This window comes from Lepisosteus platostomus, chromosome 2, assembly GCF_059453375.1.
Source record: "Lepisosteus platostomus isolate fLepPlt1 chromosome 2, fLepPlt1.hap1, whole genome shotgun sequence".
Classification (NCBI taxonomy): Eukaryota; Metazoa; Chordata; class Actinopteri; order Semionotiformes; family Lepisosteidae; genus Lepisosteus; species Lepisosteus platostomus.
Window position 1 is genome coordinate 57,700,814 of NC_142612.1, and position 17,721 is coordinate 57,718,534.

A 17,721-nucleotide genomic window follows, 5' to 3' on the forward strand; every position below is an offset into this window, starting at 1 on the left:
TATGGTAAAATGCAGATTGCATTGTGAGGAGGTGCTTATGATCACTTATCACTTAGTTGCTAGAACGTGGAAAGTACAGTTAGAATTTCACCTCCAAATCAAAAGAGAGTTTATTTTTGCACAATGAGAAACAATCCTGCAATGTAAGGGCAATCAATCAAAGTTTATCATATGCACAGCAATACAACGTGCAGCAGTAACGGACGGTAGGAAAGAAAACAGTTTATGACTTGGATGACTGGGGTCCTTGAGAATAGATCTGGCTTTCTTAAGACATCTAGCTGAGTAGATATTCTGGATGTTTGGATGTCTTTGCACACCTCCATCCGAAGTGCATGCTCTTGTCAGCATCATCTGCCATTTTTCATGTTGCAAATCCTACAGTGTCCCACACTGAAATGGAAATTTGGATTCCAATATTTTTTTAAACACAAACGTCAGATACAAGGAAAGTTATATTAGTTACTAAACTTCATTTCACTCTGAATGACAACACCAAAGAATAAAGAGTCATGAAATGATTATGGAGTGAAATTTTGGCTTAACCCACTTGGCTGAGGGCTCACCTCAAGGCCAAAGGACAAGGAGGCCAGGACCCCTATGCAGGGTGACCCAGGGGTAGCTACAGAGGTAAAGATGGGGTGGAGGTGGGATGCAAGAGAGAGAGATAGGGATTTATATATAGGTATTTATAATGTTTTGGGAGAGGTCTGACGGCTGAGTCTCATTGAACTTGGTTGTTGTCATCTCTCCCGAACTTTTGTTATAAACTCCATTAAGTAATATGATCAATTAGTTCAATTTTTACTGTTATTTGAAATGAATAAAATATTTAGAGTGTTTTGATTAAGTGCAGATTATTCAAGAGGTTCTTTAAGAAAAAATTTACATGAAATCAGATTGCTGCTTGTGTATATAAAGCCTGAGGAAATTAACAGCTCCCATATACTGTAGGTCACATTGGTTGTGGTTCAAACACCTCTAGCAAACTGTACAATGGAGGAGTAACATAGATGCTGGCTGAGGACTGTAAAGCAGACCAGTTGAAGATGTATTTTGACAGACTTTTTACTGAAAAGAAATTTTAAATACAAGGTATTATTGAGGATAGATGGTGGCTTTGAGCATAGGAATCTAAATAAATGGTTAAAAAGCCATGATGATAATTTGATGGTAGTGAAACTGAGGAGAGATATAATCTGTATACTTGCGTAGCTAAAGAATTCTTTCTGCAGGAATACAAAAACCCTGTAGCAAGATGTAACATGCATATTTCTGTACCGGAAAATCATGCTGAAAAAAAGGTTTAATGTCATGACCATAAAATAAAAAAGTACAGTACTGAGGAACTTTGAGTTTTGTCTCAAGGTTTTCAAACACCCTCATATCAATTAAATATAACTGTAGTTCAGTTGCAAATCTTATATTAGAATTTGCAGATACATTTTCTAAGCATTTAAATAAATCAGTTTCTGGAAAAGTAATGGAAGATTAACAGAGCAATTAGTTTTAAGTGCACAATCACAGCTCTTTTCTGAAAAGCATAGCTGAAATTTCTTTACCTGAAGCTTAGTGTAACAAGGCTTCTTTCGGGACAACACAATCCAGGGAAGAGTGAGGAAAACATGGGGGAAAAAGCATGCAGGAGTCGGGAATGAAATGAAGTCGGGGGGTGAGTCCGAGGCAAACAATCTAAAAGGCAGTCCAAAGGGAAATCCAAGACAATTGGTTTGTCCATCAGAGATGAAGACAAACAGAATTAAAAACCGGACCGCTCCGGTGGAGGGTTGGGGGGACCGGGACCAGGCTCTACAGGTCCCGGACTCACCTGGTACAGGAACCAATGCAGAGCCCGGAATAGAGTGAGCATCTGGCTTTTAAGGTGGGCTGAATAGGAGGCTGGAACAGGAAGCAGGTGCACAAAATCAACACCCTTAAGGTGTTGCCCTTAAGGGGGAGGGACTACAATCGTGACATTTAGCAACAGAGGTAAACAAAAGAGAGTAAAAGAAGTAATAACTATATTTGTGGTGAATCCTATTCTGAGACTGAAATAGCAAGAAGTTTTGTAGATTGTGGGTTCCAGGGTAGATCACATTACAACCAAATGTTGTGTTAAAACTGTATGGAAATTAGTGCAATGGTTAAACAAGCAAAATAATAACATATTATAATATTTCTGCATAAACATTTATATCATAATGAATTAGAGCAAGTGTGTAGTATAAAAATATTAACAAAGTTATATTTAAAAAGCATTTCAGTATTCTTTTTTAGTTAAATTCTAATTTCATTAATGAAATATAGTATTCTTTGAAAATACTTTGTGCACATACAATAATAATTACTATTAATATGAGCATTGTGTAAGAAGTTAGCAATATTTTATTAATGAAAGGCATGTCACAGACTATTAACTATGTTTTCAGTGCCGTAAAATTATTACTAAAATATTTTCTTCCTTGCATTCCTGTAATCGTATCCAGCCATACTTGAAAGTATTTTTGTTTTTGAAGGGCAGAAAGGGTGTTTTTACTATGAATCCAGGCACTATCTTGTTAGGTCAAGCAGGACTCTAGGGGTCCAACCAGTTCTGCAAATTAAGTTATTTCTGTCTTGCCTCTAAATCTTTCTGCAGCTTTTCTGAGAGGCATTCTACCCAACTGTGTATGAAAGTATAAAAAGAAAAAGCCCTTTTGTGCTTCCTTACTCAAAAACTATGCACATTTTCAGGACAAATTAAAAACTGTAGGATGATTACAAGAAATGCTTTCAGAATAATACAGCATTACTTACACAGGTAAATGTTAGTGCTGTGAAGGACCCACTTGAGCCACTACTGAAGAGAGGTATCCAACCAAGATAACCATCTTCATGTTGTTACCATCAATCCCACTACACAACTACACAGTAAGTAGTGTCATGTAACTCATCTGAATGATCCCACCTTGATTTTGAAATCATGTTACCTACTGGTCCACTAACACAGATTACAGCTACATTATGGCTTTCACTGCAGGTCTCCCACAGACCAGACTCTTGCTCATCTTGCTGTCTCTAAAGCAAGATCTAAAGCAATCTGATCTAAAGCAATCAAGCTAGAAGGTGATAACTGAGATAGCAGAGAGAGGGAACATAGTGGAGCTGAACAAAGCTGTTGTGTACAGCAGTGATAGCTGGTTTCTCATTTGTGGCCAATTTTTACTCTGCTGGGTTGACCTATGTTGCAATATACGGCATAGAGTATATACAGTACATACATACCTGTATGACCTATCTCGGAGAGGGATTACTGCAGAAGTTAAGTGATTCCTATTACTGAGAACCTGGCAGAGACTAGATGGAAATGGCTATCAAATGTGTGTTGAAGGCACCACAAACAAAACAGTGTGGCTTCTTTCATGTTACAAGTGAATTCATTACAGAATAAAGACATGAGAGGGCTCTGGCCTTATCTATTGTAATCAAGAAGAACACATTTTATAAATAGGTGAATTGGGCAAATTGTAATCTAGTGCAAAAGTGGACTGTAGTATGAGTGACAAGCAGAATTTTGTGATACTGTAATTTCACTCTGATCTTTCTCTGATTACGATCATAATCTCTCTGATTATGAAGCTTATGTCTGATAGAGCAGATGAATAACATTCTGTAGTTTATTTCAATGGAAAAAATGAAAAATATTCAAAGAGAAGTGCAGTCAGACACTGGCATCATGGCTGACATTATGGAATGTTTTTAAAATGCATGCATTTTAATTAATTGGGTTCAGTTTTATTTGTTGATTTTTAAAAATCATGATAAAGTACTGTAAATGAATCAGATGTACTAGTAACTAGTGTAGACAGGTTATTGATAAATTGATGCATAATATAAGGCTTATTGGGACTGTGACATCATGGTCTCAACCTAAACTGGGGGGCAGCAGGCATTAGTAGTAATTCTAGCAGTAGCAAAAGTAGTAACAGTAATATTAGTAACAGCAGTAGTAGTATCAGTAGCTGTAGTAACAGTAATAGTCGTGGTAGCAACAAAAGTAACAGTAATTGTAGCAGTAGTAACAGTATTAGTATTAGTAGCAGTACAGGTAAAAGTCATTGGGAGATTTGCCATTTTATGTGTTATTTTTTTGCTTCTTTTTTGCCTGGAGACAAGTCACTGCTAGCACCTGCATGACTTGCTGTGATCTCTCTTAGGCTTGCAACCCATACTGTAAACATACTGTATGTGTTGCAAAAGAGAATAGGCTTGTTCAGTAATTGTTGGTGAAAGCACCACGACTATTTGGTGTAAGAATTAATGTTTACTGTTGATGTGATTTTTTCACTGTAAAAGGGTTTCCCGTATCTGGGTTAGCAAAGAAACAAGTAAAGGTTTATTCCATGCTGAAAAGAGAAGAAAGGAAACACAATGTTTCGGCTGTGGAGCCTTCTTCGGGTGTGAGCTTCAGAGTCGAAATGTTGTGTTTCCTTTCTTCTCTTTTCAGCATGGAATATACTGTACCTTAACCTGTACCTTTGTAGCCTAGCATGCTGATGTAGATACAGTACCTACTTGAATATATCTGGTTTATGTCTGTATGCTTTTCTCCATGTTTTTACAGTGAGCTGAATCACAGTGTTTGCCTGTAATAACAATGTTTGTTGATCTATTTTAGTTATTTATTCAGATTTGTGTATTAGTCTTATGTGTGAAAGTTACATATTTGGTTTTGTTTGCTTGTATAACTTTGCTGTCTGTATGACAGATGACAAACCCGCTAGAAGATACCTAGATACTGTCATGGATGTCTGAAAACGGGACGAACTGTGGAGAGGGAGGAGAGCAAAAATGACCCTATGCGTAGCGGCGAGAAAGGAAAAAGGACCGGGCTCGTTAGTGCAAAGAGTTCAGGAGTGCCGTATAGAAACCTATGCCCTCAGGCAGCGGACGTGGGAGGACCTGGTGCTAGGCAGGTCTCAAGACATCCGAACGTCAATGCTGAGCAAGGGCAGAGTGCAAGACCCGGCAATATATAGACCCAGAGAGAGAAACACCGGAAGGACAGCAAATAACCGGAAATGAGAGACAGGACAGAGAAGGAGCGCCCTCTGGCTGCAGAGGGCATGACAGATACCTCATACAGTATGTGGATATTTTTGTATTATACTGTAGCCCTGCACCTGGTTCCAGCATGCTGAACTGGTTGGTTAAAAGTTGTAACTCTGTAGGTTGAAACACATTTGTTCAGTTTAGCACTTTCCTGCAGTGCTCAGAATTTACCTCTTGTAAACCTGGTGATAGGAGTTTTTAATGAAGGATGCTGAATGTAATTTGGATTGATTTAAGCCAATTTGTTTCATCTTGTCTTTCCTGCATGCACAGTTGTGAATTCAGATATTCCCGTATCCCTATTTGGGGTCTCCCAGGTATTATGTATGCATTGAAGAACTGAACTCCCAACTGCACATCAAGGTCATTTGCCAGTAGGATTTTTGCAGTAATGAAGCAAGATATTTTTATACTTTGTTGCAGGAGAGGGCTCTGAAAGTGCTGTATGTGGTATTAAGAAAAAAGGGAAAATTGAGAGAGAATACACACAAGGGATCTAAAAATGGGGCCAACATTCAATTGTACTTTCATGAAATGTGATATTTAAGGGGGAACCTTAACTATTTTAATTAAGAAATAAAACAGTTTGTATGCATTTTTATACTTCTGCATTTATTTGCATTGTTTAAAATCACAAATAATTGTTTTGTGTCTGATCACTACTCGAGATTGCTCATGCATGTGTGACACTGAGCCACAAAGGTTAATGTGATGAATTTGTAAGATTTGTCTTCATTCTTGGTTATACCAGCATACAGTACACAGGTTAGATAAATAGTGAACAACATTGGAAAACAACATCTCTTCGGGGGAATAGAGTGTTTCAGTGTACAAACACATATTACATTAAATACCAGAACACAATATTTACAGTCAAGGATGACTATTTAGGACCTTACAGGACATGAACTGTAAAATACAGCTGCCTTCCAAATGTTTTGGGGAGAATGATGTTTATACTGGGCTTTTCACTATGAACTACACTAATAATAATAATGGTTGATAAGTACAACTCGTATTTACTTGGTTTGTAATATAATCAATTAAGCTCATCCTTCTGGGTTAATTTAAACACACTGAAAAAGCTGCACTTCTTTTCTGTTTGTTTCAAAAACAATCTGTATATACCTGACCATCCCATAGAATAAAGAAGAATCTTCTGTGCAACATTCTGCTTTTCAATATACAGCAGTTTGTTTTACTTATATAATACATCTTAACCTCCTCCACCATCATATTGTATGATAATCAACTCCTTGACCTACTAACTTTAACAATTTAAATTACATGGCATATGCTGAAGTTGCTCAGTAGGCACAGCGGTTAGCTTTTTTCTGTCTTTGTACTGTTAGAAAGCAGTTTATTCCCATGGGCTCTTAATCATCAAGTGCACCACCACAGGCAGACAAGACCCTGTGTTGTGAAGAAAAAAAAACGTCCTTTTATACATTCGTGAGAATATATTATTAAATTAAATAGCTCTGGATGTCTTTTTCAATACAAAAATAATGTTCCATTAACTAAATAATTTAAAATGCAGAATACTTAGACCTCAAGATGCATGAATTCATATGTTCAAGAGACTAGTAAAAAGGTACATATAAAAATATAACTGTGGACAATTATTGTAATATTCAGATATGCAGAAATCAAGAAATCCTAATTAAGAGATCCTCTGTGGGAGTGTTTGTATTTCAATGGACATTAGCTGATTGTGTAAGTTGCTCCTCCAGTACTGCTGGTAAAAAACAAATTAGTGAGCAAATCCACAGAAATAATTAGCACTTTGCAGAATCTATTGCCCTTGCTCTGTTTGTTGACATGTTGAATTTTGCGCTCTGCACAGCAAATAATAAAACAGAAATCCAATCCCAGAGACCCAAGGTACTCAGAAGGCCCTCATGGCATTGCATGAAGGATTGCTCTAGGTTTGCAGGAGCAAAGATGAGACAGCTCTTTATACTACTTAAATGCATTAATGTTTAAATGTGTCAGTCCCTGCATTACACTCGCTGATCTGCCTTGCTCATTACTTTCATCTGTGCAGTCTTTAAATTAATGCTGTATAAAATATTTTCTCATTTATTTAACAGCAATATCTCTAACAGGTACTCCCTGCTGCTGAAATGATACAGTATGTGCACATTAGATCTTAAGGTGTTTGATAAAACTCTTGAGCTGATTATTTCCACAGTTTTCTTTCTGTTAAGTTCAGTTCCTATGGTATGAAGTGGCCTGTGATCAAATGTGTGGTTTCCACTATAAGCTATACTGAAAATGAGAAAACATGGACTGGGAGCATCTAAACTCAGCACAGACATAGTACTGTACTTCATGTCTGAATGAACATTCAGTGGGAAACATCAGGAAGATGTTGATTTAGTTCAGATAGGCAGTGAACAAATTACAGAACCTCATTTCAAGATGAAACAAACATTTCTACATTTTTTTTGAGAAACTCATATAATATCATGGTGGCGAATTAAAAACTTACTTCCATTGCAGTCCTCTGTCTTTTTGGAGGCCTTCATAATTACTGCAAATAGCCACAGAATAGGCATGCGCCTAAGCTCCACCTTGAAAGAGAATGCTCTTCTGACACTCTTTTGGCAATGCATATCCAGTTCTTATTGTCATTACATACCCCACAAATGCTCTTGCTATATTTTGACATGATCTCTCTGCACACCCATTAATGAAAATATAAATAGAAGTCAGTTCCATCCATCTATCCGTTTTCTTTTCACTTAATCCAATTTGGGGTTGTGGGGGAGCCAGAGCCTATCTTGGCAAGCAACAGGAGCAAAACAGGATACACCCTGGACGAGATGTCAGTCCATCTTAGGGCACACAGCAACACAGATACAGTTTCCAGAAACATACGGTACCAGTATCTCTTTAGATTGTGGGAGGAAACCCATAAAAACATAAAGAGGACATACAGACTCCATGCAGAGCACCCCAAGTCTTGAATTGAACCCAGAGCCCCAGTGATGTGAGGCCACTGTGTAACCACAATTATTATTAATAGAATTTTATACATGTCATCATTAGGCTACAAAAGAAAAATAATCACTGTGTCTAAATTACATCTGTGACATTTGTTCAATTACAGATTATGAAAGTGATTGTTGTGGATCCACTCTATTGGTTAATACATTTGGTCTATTTTAAACTAGTATGGTGAATAATGAATTTGTATTGTTATAAAAAAGTTGTTTAGTGAATAGAATATATGGGAACTGTTTTTTCCAGGATAGATTGCATCAAATTGCATTGAGAATCATTTGTAGTGTGCTCTCTGAAGGCACCAGTTCTGTAGGGTTTGGGCATTTACTGGGACAATTATTAATTGTAGCAGTAAATCACAAAATGATTCTTTTGATGGCCTTAGAATCCAACCATGCGATATAACTCAAACAACGCACACACACAGGTACTAATACACGAGGATACATTTATTAATACATAGAATATGCATGTAAACCTAACAGATCTTATCAAGAGGGTTATCAGAATACAAAAGGTATATATTCATTCAGTTACGAAGAGTTACATATATCAAGAGGACATACGTTCGGTATATCATTCATTTAGACCGTTTTGTAAATGAACTTGGTTATAACTTCTACATTGGATACTCAAAACAAGTACATAACTCTAAGGAATTAAATTGATATCAACTGGTTGGGATAACAATTGAATTCTCGAGCTGTAATGCATTGAAGTTGAATACTCATCCAATCTCTGGGGATTCAGATCTCCTGCGGCACAAAGAAGCAGTTGCAGGCTTCTAAGCTGTCCAATCCGTGTTCTCTGGCTCGGTGCCAGGCTGTGCTGTGCGGCTTGCGACGGTGCGCTGCTGATGCTCACTGACCGGCTAGTTAGTGTTGGCTTTAACTAGCAAAGTTTGTGCACAGGAGAAAAGATGACTGTGGGTCCCAGCAGGTCAGGAAGAGGACCGGTTCGTTCCTGATGAAGCACTAGTTCTGAATACTGATTCAGCTGTCCACAGTTCCGACCTGTTCACGAGGCTTGCTGCTGATGCTAACCTCGGGTGGATCCTCTGGTTACTCTCTGGCAACCTCCGCTCTAAACTTAGAACAAAGGAAAGTTCTGGCACTCGGACACACTGGCTGTTCCGTGGTTGTCCCGGCTGAGTCTCAGGATGCGAGAATGTCCTGCCCTTGGGAGCCTTTCTGCTCCTGGGCCGTCCTGCCCTGGAATTGTCTCGCACCCCTGGAATTCTCATTAGAATTCTCCTACTGGAATAGTCCACAATAGTCTCTCAGGCCCTCTGTGTTGCCTGTTTTTACCTGGAGGAACTTCAGCTCGTTCATTGGCTGAAAGTTCCATGGGCATCAGAGTCCCACGTGGGTTACTCGGCCCTACCAGTCCCTGATTGGTTGATCAAGGTGAGATATGAGTCACTTACTCCTGACACTTAGGAATGCAGTCCAGATGTCCATCTGGCACTCCCTAGACAGATAGGCGCCAATGGATGACCATTGATCATGATAGCCAGGTTTAGCTAAGTGCATCCCCATTTGGGAGCTGTCCCTTATCAAAAGAAAACATCTTTAAATCAGCCTGCATGAATAGCTTCTCTGAGGCTGCACCACAGAGATGAAGAGGGAGATGGGGTGTTGTATATAGTTTTCTTGTTTTGGTTAATTAATTAAGCTTTAGATAATATTAAATAACCTCAACAAAAAATTTTGTTCATCTCATGTTTTTCTTTAAATGCTTTTTAATGGATCTAATATACAGTATGTATGCTATTTAAACCTACAAATGATAATCCCAATACAGTAGATCAATTACATGATCAGTTGTATTTATCTAGTTGTATGAGTCTTCAATTATAGGTATAGTATTAAATAAACAATTGATCTGGCTTCCAAAATATAATAAATATTATTAAAACTGTTTTTTTACCTAATATTTATTTATTAGGTCTTGGTACCTTTTGCAAAAGCATCTAAAAAAATTGAACCTTTTGGCTTCAAGGCCAGGTTTAACTGGCAAAAGTGTGAGTTTCCTCTCGTATTCTTCTGTCTCTGCTTATGTGTGATGATACTTTACTATAAAATATCAATCACCAAACACTGCATTAAACAAGAGCAAAGTGACTGTTTTTTAATATATCTAAGAACTTTGTTCCAGTCCTTCTTAATACTTGTGATTGTAATTAGATGTAAGTAACTTAAGACTAAAAGATAAAATGACTTGTGAAATAAAGACCTTTAATTGGCACAGAAACATAAGACGGTCCAAGAACACCCATTGTCTTGCAAATTGTTATTGCTGCTTCCAGTTCATGAGATGACTTCATGGTTAAACTAGACATCCTATATTTTTTCATCCCATTTTTTCTTTCTCTGTCAAGAGAAGGAAAAACTGACTTGCAGGCATGAAGGAATGTAAATCAATTAGTTGAAACATATTGACTGATTTAAAATCATTCTGAGCCTAAACCAGGTTGATATGCTTTATTGCATATCCAAGGGAGAAAAAAAACAGCATTAGCAATTTCTACAAAATGTCAGTCAAACAACCCCAAAAAACTGCTTCATTATAATGCTAAGCACTGTAAGGCAATGACCTTTACAATGCATACTCCAAAAGCATGTGTTATTACTAAATCATAGCTACATCATAATTATTCAAAAGCGCCTGGAAAACTTATCCTTAAAGATGTCACTCAGAGGGTTCAAATTGAAATGGGCTATTCATTTTGTTGCTCAATAAAAACAGCTTATAAAGATTTTCTTTCAAATGCCATTACAATAAGATGTCTGCAATTGTTTTTTTTTTCTTCAGTAAGCGTTGCAATGCTTCAGGCATTAATAAGCCATACATCTCTTTGTATAATCCATTTATTAAGTTTAGATGCAACAGCCAAAATGCCCTTGCATAGGACAGCACCTGTATTTGTGGAACTTGATTTCGTCTGTTCAGAGAGGGTTTAAAATCCCAAGCTTTTTTTTAAATACAAAAAACCCTATTGAGCCTATTATTATGAGGAATACATTCTAATGTATAATCAGTAAAATCCCAGAACACAATACAAAAAGCGCCTGCACATTGTGCAAGTTCCTCAGTGCTTGCTACTATACTGAAAGACTATGAAAAAGCACAATGACATCCTCTAATGGGAATCCATTCAATAAACACTCCTGTTACTTTTGTGATTAATTTGAATTAAAAAAATAATATATAGGGAACATATTTTTGTTTTTGTCTTTATTGGACTGCATTGGTGGTGTCGAAGAAAACTCAGTCTTCACTCAGGTTAGGAGATTGTTAAACAGAGATCTTTAATTCAATCAGCTGAAGGGGAGCATACCACAGAGAAAGGGTTTCCCTTAGCACTCAGTAAGATATTCTCACTTGAACTTGAAGTTACACTTTCCTTTTTATATATTAAAAATAGGCCAGACTTTAACATATCAAAGGGACATAAGGGAAAGGGGCAGTGTCAGAAGTCAAACAAACAGGACAGGATGCCATTTGGCATCCTACAATCTGTTTCATTTCTCTCTGGCTGAATACAAGGGTGTGAAGAATCACAGGCTTTAGTTGCAGAAAGACCGTGGTCTTACTGTAGGTGCCAACAGTAAACCTTTCTCACACAAAGTCACTTTCTTGACCTTTTTCACTCGGTCTTCCACGGTGGCAGATGTTGAATAAACACAACAGAGTGTGAATTTCTTGAAATATCATTTGCACCTTAATAGGATGTTAAATTGCACATAAACACCTTATAAAAATAATGCACTACTGAGCTCTACCATTTATCTTCAGGATGCCAAAATTACAGAGAGGAACTACACAATTTGGTTGGTAAATGCTTACAGTAAATGTTACAGCAGTCACTTGTACAGTATGCCATCTTAAATGTATACTTACTGTCAGACTGTTCAGATGATGGTCAGTGTTATTGATCTTTCTTATCATGGTATGTTTTGTGCCACCACAAAACGACAGGACTGGAATAATTCACCAGAGTTACATAATACTTATGTATTACACTCACATCAGAACTTGAAACAAGCCAGTTGAATTTGCACACTGTTGTCTGAGATATTATTTGTCTTATAATGGAGGATGTATTTCTCATGAACATGGCTAGCGCAGCAATGCTGAACAGAAAATGATCATAGAATCTGAATGTTTCTGCTAGTGGACTCCATCCCAGGTAGAGCTATTTGTACAGAATTACAGTATATTGCTGATAAGCCTGGCTTGATAGAGGAGTGATACTGTGTAAGTCATTTGTATTTCTAATCAAGAATATTTTTGCTGACAAAGTACTGGAAACTAAATAATTCAATAATTCCAAGTCAATCCACACCCTCACCTGCTACATGGGACACTCCAGTCTCTTGTCCCAGGACTGCAGCAAGTTTTTTGTTTAAGGGATCTCTCCATCATTATAAAACACCTGCCATACCTGTCTCCATATACACTGTAGGCTAAATTAATAGACAATATTTCAACAATGTTATATAACAGATATAAGGTATATATTCAAAAGCAATTATTATATCTAGTAGCTACAATAACATAACATTACTATTTTTAATGCACTTCGAGTGTCACGATCATAAATACCTCCTCTTAAGGGTGCTCCGGCTCTTTCCTGTTTTAGTTGATTTTGTGGAACTGGCTCCTATCCAGTTGCTCCCAATTTAAGCCAGACACTCCTACCATTCTGGGCTCAGCTTTGGAAGATGGACGCCCGGGAGCCCGCCTACCACTGGGTCCAGGACTATAAACTATGAAAAGATAGATTATTAGCTGGTAATATGTAAATATTGAACAGAAATAAAAGGAACTCAATCAGAGAGTCTACCAATAAGGAAGCAACATTGCAGGAAATGCACTACAGTATATCTCAAAAGCAAACACACTTTGTGGAGGAAATGTCAGAACATACCGCTTCCTTCCCCCAAATAATGTCTATATGAACAGCAGTTCATCTTTAACAGGACGTGATCTATATTCTATAAATTTGTGAAATATTTGCAACAAAGTATAATCTCATTCATCTCAAATGATTTCTTTCAGTTGAAATTGTGATGTGATTAATGGTGTGTGGGATTGAACTGAATTTTGCACTGGTTCAACTAGTTTTCACTAAGCCTGAGATCTGTGGATTATTCTGGCCATCTAAGGTGATAGAGATCTCACTTTTTCTCCTCAAACCATCCATATATTGCCTGCATCTGACATATTGGGTATAACACTTTTGCCATACTTTAAATATACAGCTGTCATCTTCTGTAATGAGTTTTATTTGAACTTTTAAGAGTTTGTCTAGTAAAGAAATTGTTTTGTGACTGCATGTTTCTAATATTTCCTCTTGTGAGTACTAAGTGTCATACATAAGAATAGCAATGTACTGTATGTGAGCAAAACCTTAAATAAAGCACATAAGAGAAGAAGTCAAGAATCTACCTGTCCATCAGGTCACTAGATGATTTGTCAAAAACTCTTGCTATACCATTTCTGCTTTTATCAGAGCTATCATTGAGGCTTCCATAATTTTCTTTTGTTCTTTCATGAAAAAAACAACTATACCTGCCCTTTATTTTGTGTAAAAAAACATTTTGGATAGTGATACCCTTTATAACCACTAGGGATCCTATCCCACCCTGCTACCATGTGTGGCATGTTCCCTTTGACCCTGGTAGTGTGATGTCTTAAGATCTTTAAGTACATCAAACCCTTTTATTATGGAGAACATACGGAATAGCCAACAAGGTTGGACTAGCCCTGGTGTAACCAACCTTCCCAACTCTTGTGTATTCCATAATATACTTGGCTTTCCATTTTCCTTTAAGACTCAGCCTTAGCACTTTTTTTTGTACCTTGAGTCGATGGACTGGTACTGAGCCTAATCAGTTACTCACTACTGTGTCAGCTGTCAACTCTAAAGCAAACCTATCTACTTAGTCTCAGTATGAGACCAATCCTTCTGACCTACCACAGTAGTCTTACCACACAAACTTCTCTCGCTACAAGACTGTCTGATCTTATTCCAACAGTAGACAACCACTCGTGTTTGCCGAACGTACTTATAGAGGAACATGATGTCAATCAACTAGATTTGTTTCTTCTCTGAGCCTCATCTTAATGTATTGATTCTCGTGGAATTAGTGCTTAAAGCACACTGACCCCCCAGATCATGGTGATACTCCATAAAATTACAAATATGTCATTTAATAATATTTATACTGTACAAGTGATATGGATTTTGACTCTTTTGTCTATTTACAAAGTCTTGTGCCAGCATGTGTTTAAAGTATATGAGCATTGTATATGAAGCAACATCAACAAGTAAGCAGGTTTCTCACAACCCCAAAATACATTTTATCATAATTCTGTGTGTTTCAACTCACTAATTAGTAACACAGTATTCATTAATCTAGTCACTAGGAGAGAATGATTTTAATAATGAACAGTTATTATTTTTTTACATTAGCTGAAGTAAAAAAATGAAGAATGAAGCAGAATGCTGTTATTCAAAATAGAAAATCACATTATTTAGGGTTCATATATTTTAATTAAAAAGTCTAATGAAGAGCAAATACCTTATGAACTTAAAATGCATTAGAAAAGGACATCAATACAGGTTTATCATCATGCATTTATGCTACATTACTTAGTAGCAGTTTTGCAATACTGAGGGATTGTCAAGAGAATTGTAAGACTTCAAATTAGAGTGCACCAGTACATTTTGCTGGTAAAAGAGAAAGAGGTGCTGACAGGCTGTGCTTGTATTGATTTTTAGTTCACTACCTGCATTATACATAAAATGTAAGCAAAGGCACTGCATTATGCATCATAAATAATGTGTCAAACAATGGGATGTAAAACATCGCTCAGCAGTCACAGGGAAACTGCTGACCCAACTGGGATTTTAACAGATAGCTAGACACATCCTTAGCTGTAAATTTCTAACATGCAACGCAAACGAGCACTTTATCAAGTAGAATAGTTTAACAATGAAGTAGGGAGGTTCTGCTAAATACTTTCATCCTTAAAGTATTGTTCACAACAGAAGAGAGTTTACAAACAAAATGTGGCTGTTTGCTCATTCATTTGCAAGCAGCGTAATGATGCCATCCCTATGCTGACAGAAACAGCAGAAAATAATCGATGTAGTACAGCATACAATATACCACATTTACAAGCAATAGCATGGCAGAGGACTTCAAAAATAAATATTAATTTGATGGATGTCTATAGTATGTCTGTATAGACTACTTTAATCAGATGTTTGAAAAGAAAATTGACAGAATACAGCTACTAGCATCATGAGTGCTCTTCTTCTTTTGTCTTTCCAATGGCATTTTAGTCCAAATGTTCCATGCTACAAATGTTATCCTCCTTTACTAAAGGTGAATATCACCATTGCACTGAAATGATGGGCGGATTTATATTTTCATATTCATATATGAATATATGTTATTTTATAGCTTTATTAAACTGTCCACTCACAGTTCAATCTGTCAGCTCAGGTTGTTTGACAGAAGATATAAAGCAGTGGCTGTGGGAGGGTCATGCAGGCTGCTATTTATTGCTACTGCTGTCTCCGGTTTTTCGTCATGAAATGAGCTCTTGCTGTCGCCATGAGCAGTGCAGCAGTACTGCTCTCCTTCAGCAACATATTTAGTCATTAAATTAACCAAGATTTTGACTTCTGTGATTCACAGACTCCTACACAACTATGCTGTAGATCTCAATACTACACACTAGCATGGAATACTTCTATGCATTCCAATGAAAACACCTATTTCAACTGTCCTTCAAGAGGATTATGCAAATGTATTGGAAATCATAGCAAATAATGATATGTTGATGTGATACCCCTACTTTGCAAGAGTGTTCAAAATTCCCACCTCAGGGGATGAGAGTCAGTGTGAATATATTTATACTTCTGAATGTAAATATGGGTCAATGATACAATGCTTGTTCAGTTTGAAAATAACAGTCTTGGTTAAAAAGTAATATAATGCAGTCTCCAGATGTTTAAATTTAATAATTAAAATTTTAAATTGATAAGAAATTGGAAGAAACTGCTTCTAAGATCTAAAGTAACATTACATCATATTACAAATAATACAAAGATGAAATATAAAGTGATAATATATAATATCCATCTATACAGCCATTTTTAACTCCTTCATCCAGTTGAGGGTAGAAAGGGAGCCAGAGCCTATCCTGGCAAGCACTAATACTGTATACCATATTCTACCTACATACCTAAATATACTGTATATCTTAAGTCCTAAACATGTATCTTTTTACTCTGGTGGTGTAAAATAAAGACACATCTTACTGTCACATAGATTTTCTGATGTAGGAAAACTGCTCAAAAGCAATAAGGCACAACACAAGAGGTAAAAGTATGATGCAACTAATATACTTGTGATTAATTACTCTCCTCTCCTCCCCACTGATAGCTGATGTGTGGTGAGCATTCTGGCGTACTATGGCTGCCGTCGCATCATCCAGGTGGGGCTGCACATTGGTGGTGGTGGAGGGGAGTCCCCATTACCTGTAAAGCGCTTTGAGTGGATTGTCCAGAAAAAGCGCTATATAAGTGTAAGCAATTATAACTTAATTAATTATAGAACAAAAAAGCATATGCATTTGTTTTAAAGAGTATTAGTGTTGCCCACTGCGTGGGTAGATTAAGCCACATCAAGAAGATTTTCCAGGTTGGATCATTCATCCTTTTCATACCAGACCATATGCTTTGTTGCAAAATAAATGGTTGCAACATTATCTGATGCCCTTGAGTTGTTCTCTGAGGAACAAGAGGTATTTAAACTCAGAAACTGCAATAGTTCAAACGCTGACAGGTTGGTAGGCAGGAAAACCTGTCAAGCACACTTTCAGCTCTTTAAATACAATAAAAATGCTGGTAATGTAATTCACAGAAAAGCAAAAGGCAGACTTCCAACATTCTTCCAGATGTACATGTATCAAAGGAATAAATTCATATCAAACAATACCCCCCATGCTTTAACATCAGGTTTGCTCTGTTTTCATATTCCTGTTACTTAGCCTCAAAATGAATCAAATTTCCAAAACCATTTAGCAGATCACTTTTCAGTTTCTTCTTCTTTAAATGACTACATAGTGTACTGCACTTCAGTGATGGATAAAATGAGTCATCCTTAGCCTAAGAATAAATGTAAATTATTATTTTACTGTGAACCGGCTATCTGTACAGATATGCTCTGTATATCACAAAATCAACTTATGCAAAATTGACAGCCTCAAAATTTATATAAATTCACCATCAATTAATTAAAATATTCAAAAGTGACAAAATTGCACTACCTGGGGCTACATACAGTACCACCAAATAATATCTGCCATTAAACTCATGAGTTTGTTTTATTTCTTCAGTTTATTCAATTCAAGTTCAGTTGCACAATAAATTGTATTCATAATATTACAAAGTGTGAGAGCTAAACAGTGGTTAGAACAGAACTGGATAGGAACCTACTACTATTAATTGTTAGTTTACTTTTAAGTAGTAGTTTACTCTAAAATAATAAACATACACATAATGTAACTCAAGAGTGAAATCTGACTTACTCAAAATCT